Consider the following 7,815-nt stretch of genomic DNA (forward strand, 5'->3'; position numbering starts at 1 on the left):
CGACACCTAGAGCAGCGAGGAGCACTGTAGCTATATCGTGAGTTCCTGTGAAGCAAATAGCGAGGTAGCAACGGCCTGTCAAAATTGTATTGGATATTCTCCCGGGAGAAGCTAAAAGCTTTACTATAGAACTTCTAAATCGTGTTTGTAAAAGCAATAAGAATGAAGACTGGTTAAACTTCCGGAACTTACAGTTTGAATATAAAAGACTCGTAAAATGTTTGAAACAAGAGAGCATACTATGGAGGAGCTGGAAGGTGAAAGCGAGACTTTCAAGCTGTGCAGGATCATTAAAAAGAATGAGCCGGCAAAATTGGCCTCTCTTAGAAAACCGGATGGTGCTTTCACGAACTCCTGAGTTGAGTCTATACAAACTCTCTTGGAAGTGCACCACCCAGGAGAACAGGTTTCAGAAGTGGGAAGAAGAGAATTGGCGGTTTCTCCAAACCTTTCAACATGAATATCTTCCAAGAGGAATTTTGGAGCTGTGAGAGCTTGTTACTAATGATACACTGATGCCTCAAAAACAGAATAGAGTTCTGGAGCAGAAGTTCATCTCTCGAATAGTAACGAGAAGTGGGCTTTTCTCTCGGCTCAATATAAAAATGTCTCTCTGTGCAATTCTAAGGGCGGTTGAAAGGCACGCGCATCGCAATGTGCAGCGATAGTTCAGCTGAGTTGAGGGCCTGGAGTAGTCCTTTAATGACTTCGAAAATCGTCCAAGAATATAGAAATCGGTTAAACTCTGTTTCTAGATTCAATACGGTGAAACTACTCTGGGTACCCAGTCATTGTGGTGTAGAGGGAAATGAAATCTCGATTGCCTTAGCAAAAGAGTGTTAAATTTCAGTCATACTCAGAGAGGAATCAGCAATTGGGATGTCAGTAGCATTGCCTAGTGCTGGTGTCAGAGCTAAATAAACATATAGCAAAGTTTATCCTGTCGAAAAGCTGGAAGACTTGTAGGCATTCTGACTGGCCATAATTCACTTACTGGGCATATGTGTAGAATAGAAATTCTCCAAGACGGCACGTGTTCATCCTGTGATGAGGAAGCGGGATTCACAGAACATTTTCCATGTTGATCTACAAGATCGTAACATAACATTTTTCTGAGCTGGGTAGCTTTGGTCTTTATCCCCAAAATCGTCCAATGTTACACAGACACCTACCACATTTAAGCAGCAAAGCGGAGGAAATGCTTCATCGAAACGGTGTAACTAATTTTTGGGCCCACAGCAAAAATCTACGAATGAGACTTTTCAGATGCCGGTATTACTTCATTGATTGGTGTTCTTTCTTTGGGATATGTATTAACGCTTTTGCATACATTCCTAGGAAAAAGGTTTCTTATTTGTGACGTTACCGTAACCCGATTTGATAATTTTTTGTTCCATCCCAATTAAGCGATTGATACATCGAAATTCTTAAGGACGACTTCACCTGCCGCGTACATTTTATTATATTTTTTTTAAAGGAACAATACAAAGTAATAAATTTTCATCCCCACATCATTCACGTATAAAATTTTCATTGTTAAGCAAAACAATCCCCCGGGACAGCTACATATATATGTATTACGAAGGATATTCACGCATCTCCAACAAATCATATTTAATGAATTCCAGGTTGAACAACACAATAATTTATGTCCAGACTCTATTGTGGAAATTCAGCAGCAGAAAAACACGCCAATTGGAATTTGTCGTCGACAGACGTGTTTGTCGCGGAAAAATTGCATGCAAACGTGAATTCATTCGATCAGTAATTGAGTCTCATTGGTGTCCTGCCCACTCCGGCCGGAGCCTTTTTTTCAAACCGCAATCTGCGTCCCTTATCTTCTTTAGTCGCATCAGTGTCCAGCTTTTACTGGTATTTCGAATTTATTTCGATATTTAATTGTGTGACTTATAATAGTGCGTTCGCATGCGAAACGGATTCATCACAAAAGGACATATTCCAGGGATGCAGAAGTTTTTAATATGATTTCGTCGTAATATGTTTCCGAGGACTGATGTGTGCAATGAAATTACACTAATGGGTGTCATTAGTGATATTGAAACATCGAAATGCTCATCGTCGTAATTACTTCTCATTAGCTGGCTTTTCATATCCACATTTCGTACCCGCCATGTGTGGAGCAAATGGGTTGCCATTTAATGCCAGAGGGATACTTGGGACGCATATGTATGTCGATGGAATTCTATTTCCATTGCTGATACGCCACATATGCAAGCCTTCAAATTAGGGAATTAGTAGGAATATTGCCTGATTTTAGAGAAAATTTGCTGTGATCCTTTCCGAACTTAGAGAGGATTATTACAAACTTTGGAGTGATGTGATGAAATTAGCAAACAGGGAATAATCGTGTGGTCCAATTTTGATTATTTGGAAAAGATTAATTTTTTTTTTGTGAATATCAGGTTGCATCGTGCAACAACAATTCGGCAGCAAAAAACTTCTTCTTTGTTTCGTTTTGTTCGTTGTTGGGAATGGGAACATCCACCTATTCCAAAGTATAGCTTGCCTTCAAATCAAAAACCTTCCAAGAATATTCTAGCCGCTCGAAAAAACAAGACAATGACGTTGGGCCAAGCAAGAGCCATGTTAATTACTTGTAAAGAGTATCTTCTAGGATTGTCAGGATATTCTCAGGGGGTAGGTGAGGAAAGCACAGGAATTTCGTACTCTTGCACTGAAGAAGCTATCACCACACTTGGCAGTTAGGTATAAAATGCAAACCCAAAAATGAGACGAAGAACAAACTTCAAGTCTGGAACGGATAACCGGCGGGAGTCTTTTGACTTGGCGACTGGGTTGGGCTGGGACGAATTCCAAAGAACAACTGCGGGAATTCTATCTCAAATCAGTGATGAGATTGCATTTCGGCTGTTTGCTGATATGTCGCTGCTGCAACTACAATCACTCGTGTTTGTGGTGCAATTACGGCTGTCAGATTGCATGGTCAGAAGTTTCGCCTTCGCGTTATTGGTTTGAGTGACCACAGAGATCCACTGTGGGAAATTCGTCTGGAACGTTGGCGAGACTCATTAAGGTAAGACATTGCTAGGCTGGTTCAAATCAAAACTGGCAATGCCAGCCGACGGGTGAGAAATAAAGTGCAAAATGTTTACAGAAACTATGCCATTCACAGTGAGACACCCGTAGTTGAAATTCTGGACACACTAAAGCAGACACTTTCTGTCGTATGCAGTCGGCTACGATGGTATGGCGAAAGTCATTCCACACGTGTCCAGAATGCAACATATGCGAGGAACCAGCAGAGCCTTTTCAGATCTCTCAACGAATGTCAATAAGGCGCCCAGATAGTGCAGTTTTCGTTAACGGAAGCGAAAGAATACTGGTGTGGATTTTCGGGGTTATCCGCCCAGCATGCTGACCAATCAGGTCATGAGTCGGCCGGAGGAATTTCCACCCTTCTTCACTGCGAGGATTACATACATTATCCTTCAGAAGGACACGGTGTAGGACCCAGTATACACAAGACCGATTATTTGCTTACCAACCCTCTAAAAATTCATAACGTCCATTATTAGTGGACGGGTCAATGCGCACCTCGAGCCCAAAAACATTCTGTCCGAGGAGCAGAAGGGCTACCGAGTTGGGTCAAGGGATTGCAATGAGCAACTCATTATCGATTCGGTAGTTGTAGGACAAGCAACTAGAGGCCAAAGAAACTTCTTTAGTTGCTGTATCGATTATGCCAAGGCTTTCGATAACGTTCCGCATACCTGACTAATCGATGTCCAACATCTGTATCGCATTGATCTGAAACTAATAAAATTTTTGGTGACAGTAATGGAAGGGTGACATACGACCTTATCAGTGCGTACATCTGAGGGTACCAATACCTCAGAGCCCATCCGTATACGGAGGGGCATCTTCCAGGTGGATTCGTTGAGTCTCCTTTGGTTTTGCATGGCACTGATCCCCTTTCATGGCTATTGAATGATATTAGAGGGAATGGCTTTGCCATTAAATATGGCCTACGTGCTAAGTGCGAACTGATACACTTGATGTACTTAGATGGAATAAAGTTGTATGATGGTACTGACGACCATCTTAGTAGTCGGTTGCGAATAGTAGAATGTACAGCCGTGATATTCGGATGGAGTTTGGATTAGACAGGTGTCGAATCTAAGCCATCTGCAAAGGCCATCACGAACCGCATGATGGAAAAGGCATTGGTGACCTCCACATCAAAGCTATGACCGAGACAGAGTAGTACTTAGGAATTCCGCGAGGAACCCCTGCTCGAGTTGATGATCTGAGGGATGCTATGCTGTCCGAAGTCCTGCGACGTGTAAAGCTGGTACTGAAATCGCATCTCTCGGGGATGAATAAAATAAGCGCATTGAATGCACTCGCTAACCTTTCACGGATGAACCTGCTTCGTGACATCGGAGGTAGGGGCGTAGTTGACTTGAAGGCACAACATCATGGCTAAATCGACTCGCTGCTCGCTTATTATTACAGCAAAGTGCAGGCGAGTCCCTTGCATGCGGCTGTCTGTAAGGCAGACTGTGGGCTGACTCCACTTAACTTGAAGGATCGATGAACGTGAAGTAAACACGTGAATTGCCTTTGGCAACCATTTTTCGATTTTCATTTGTCGGAGAGATGGCTGTGTGTTGGGGAGCTCTTTGCTGAGATGGAGGGGTTCAAATGCCTCATTCAGGGCGGCGTGGTCGCCACCCGAGCTTATAAAAAGCTCATCATGAAAGAACGGGTGGGGTACTACCAGTGCAGAATGTGTGGTTCGGTGTTAGAGACGTTGGACCATCTCATTTCTGGCCGCACTGTTGTAGCACCGATGCAATATATCACCAAGCATAATGTTGTATGTAAGGTGATCCATGAAAACCTTGTATACAAGCATGGACTGATTACGGAGACGTGTCCGGTTTATCGATATGAGCCACACAACAAGCCTGACGTACTGTTAGTTGATAAGACGTGTCTCTCCGCGTATATTATTGATGTTGCAATATCGAACGGAAATAGGTGGATAAGAAGGTGAACTATCAGCCACTGGCTCGAGAAATCAAAGGAAACTGGCATCTCGAAGGGGTGTTTGTAGTTCCCATGATATTGTCAGCTAGGTATTGTACCCAAATCCTTCACGACTTCCCTTGATTTCCTGGGACTCTCACACAGTCTGGTTTAAACCACGCAGAAGTAAATCATTCTGCATACGTACTCGATGTTACGAGGAGTTTTGAAAGAATTCTCCGACCGGCCACCACCACCAGCGCCCCTTTATCTTTTAAAGAGGTATAATCGTCCGAGCCTAACTGGTTCGCACTTAGTTCTATTATTCGGTAAAATCCGGCATCTGCCGATTGTGACAAATAAAAATTACAAAATTTCTGGATGCTTTGAAATTGTCAGCTCAGTTATCTAATTTCTCGAATGTCAATGGATTTCTGTTGTTAAAAATTACGACCCGAACGTAATGGGAAACACAGCTCTACTTGTCAGCACTCCTCATCATCTCTTCGACAATGCTGTCTGGAGAGAGATCCTCTGTGTTTAAATAGAGCTGATGACGAATCGCATCCCACCTTTCAGAAGAAAAAAGTGTGATGGGCGTCGTCCATAATTCCATTGGAAAGCACACAATCCGGAGATCGTGCCTTCCCAATCTTGTGCAAGCAAGACTGAAAACCTTCATGCCCACTTAAAAAATGGGTAAAGAAATAGTCAGTCTCACCATGCTTCCGATTCAGCTATACACCTAAGTTGCCAATGAGCCGCGCAGTCCATCTGCCTCTAGTTTAATTTTGCCAAGCGAGCTGCCACTCGTGTAGGGTACCTTGCGGTTGTATGTGGCTTGACGCTCCTTAGCAAAAGATTAAATTAGATTAAATTTTTCGGTTGAGTAGTTTCTTTGGCACTATCAAGTACACTAGCAATATCAAAAACCAAGTTTTTGCTGACTTTGGAAAATACTATTTGGGACTTTTCATTTGATACCACAATCAGAGCCCCGCTGAGACAAGCGCAACGGTACCAGTCTATACCAAGTGCATGGCTTAGCATTCATACTGGTGGATGCAAGAATTACCTAAATCTCTACCGAACTATGGAGTACGGCACCCGTGTTGATACGCAACACCACGTCGAGGCCCGAAGGTCTCTTCTCGCTTGAGCACAACCACAGCCACCATGAAACTCCCACAAGGGGGCCAACCGCAACCAACCGAGCTGTACTCAGATACGACAGGAATTCTCCTGAAGTATAAGAGTCCAGGGGCTACCTCGGTTCCCATGGTACCAGTATACCCCTGGTAAGGTTTCGTGACCGAAGCCAGTTCAGATGAGTCCCCGTGCAGACTCGGGTCTGATCGCCCTTGCTAGGCCTCGGAGCCTACTGCATCACGGCCGGCAAGCCAATGCGATACAGCGTTTCCCGGTGCCACCACGTGGAGGTTCTCCTGGGCCACTTGGTTTTGGTTCAGCCGACAGGGATGCCGCCCTATCTTCCTCCCCGCCACCTCAGAGCACCTGACAGACAGACAGAGACATACGGACATGAAACCGATTTGAATAATGTTTTATTTCACAGAAAATCCTAAAAAAAAGGTCAAAATAATTATCGCGAGCCGTTGTCATCTTTGAGCTAATTCAGCTATTTCTTCGTCTCTAACCTATTTCTTATTTAAATCGGACCTTGGCCTCTAAGATAGATCATCCTTAATTGTTTTGATTCAGCGACTGTGTCTCCTGATTTTGATATTAAGGAAACATTTTACTGCATCTTGATAACTGCGATTAATTGGTTTCGTTAGAACGGTGTACGTCAAAATTGGAGTGGAATAGCAGGCCCAACTTCCTGGGATGAATACTACATTGTCAAGAATTGATAAGGAGGCAGTGCAATAGGTATTCAGGATTCAATCTTGAATGTCCTAATAAGTGTTAATACATTCATATGTAGCAATGCAGAAGACCTCACTCGAAAATCCCTACTGTTAACGCAGCAAATGGAGGGTGCAAGCCACGGAGGTTAAATAAACCCATATATACACGCTCGTTAATTTTTCAAACCAAACATGTATGATGTAAATCAAAATGTTTTAATGACAATGTCCACGAGTTAATTAGTCGCTGCGATTCAAAGCTGAAAAAGAAATAAAAACCTAAATTGAATAACTGCTGGTAATATACAGAGGCCCTTTTTTGCAGGCATGTAAAACAGGAATTACATTCAAAGGTACATTGGACCCTCCGTGACCAAATTTCGCTGTGCTGATTGCCGGACTTGTTTGTATCCACTGATTGAAAGCCTTTTCAGATGTAAATGGGTGAAAATATTAATTAACAACTTTAGTCAGGATTTTCGCATTTTCACTGACGAATCCATTTGAAAGGTATAGACCCACGTAGATGAGTATGTTAGGAAATTTATATTTCACTAATTAAATTCAGATATACGAAACATAGATGTGGAAGCTCGTTTAGAGAGGTTATTGGCATGTGTAATTAGTTTACAAATTAGTGGTTTTAAGAGCCAGAAAGGCTTGAAGTGACAGCCCTTGTATATATATTGCACGTGGACCTTTTTAGAAATGTCCTGATTATGCTCCCCCTCGAACACCACCTTGTCGGGGTGAGGGTGCCTGTAGTACTTTACTACTACACTAAGGGTGTCCAAAAACACATGAAGAAGGAAACAAAGGATTGTAACTTTCCAAGTGATAAGAAGTCACAGACTTCGAATCCATCTGCGACTTTGAGTAACCTCGTCATATCCGCGGCACGGATTTTGGAGGCCTCACCGGATTCATGTTC

The sequence above is a fragment of the Hermetia illucens genome, chromosome 6 (assembly GCF_905115235.1).
Source record: "Hermetia illucens chromosome 6, iHerIll2.2.curated.20191125, whole genome shotgun sequence".
NCBI lineage: Eukaryota > Metazoa > Arthropoda > Insecta > Diptera > Stratiomyidae > Hermetia > Hermetia illucens.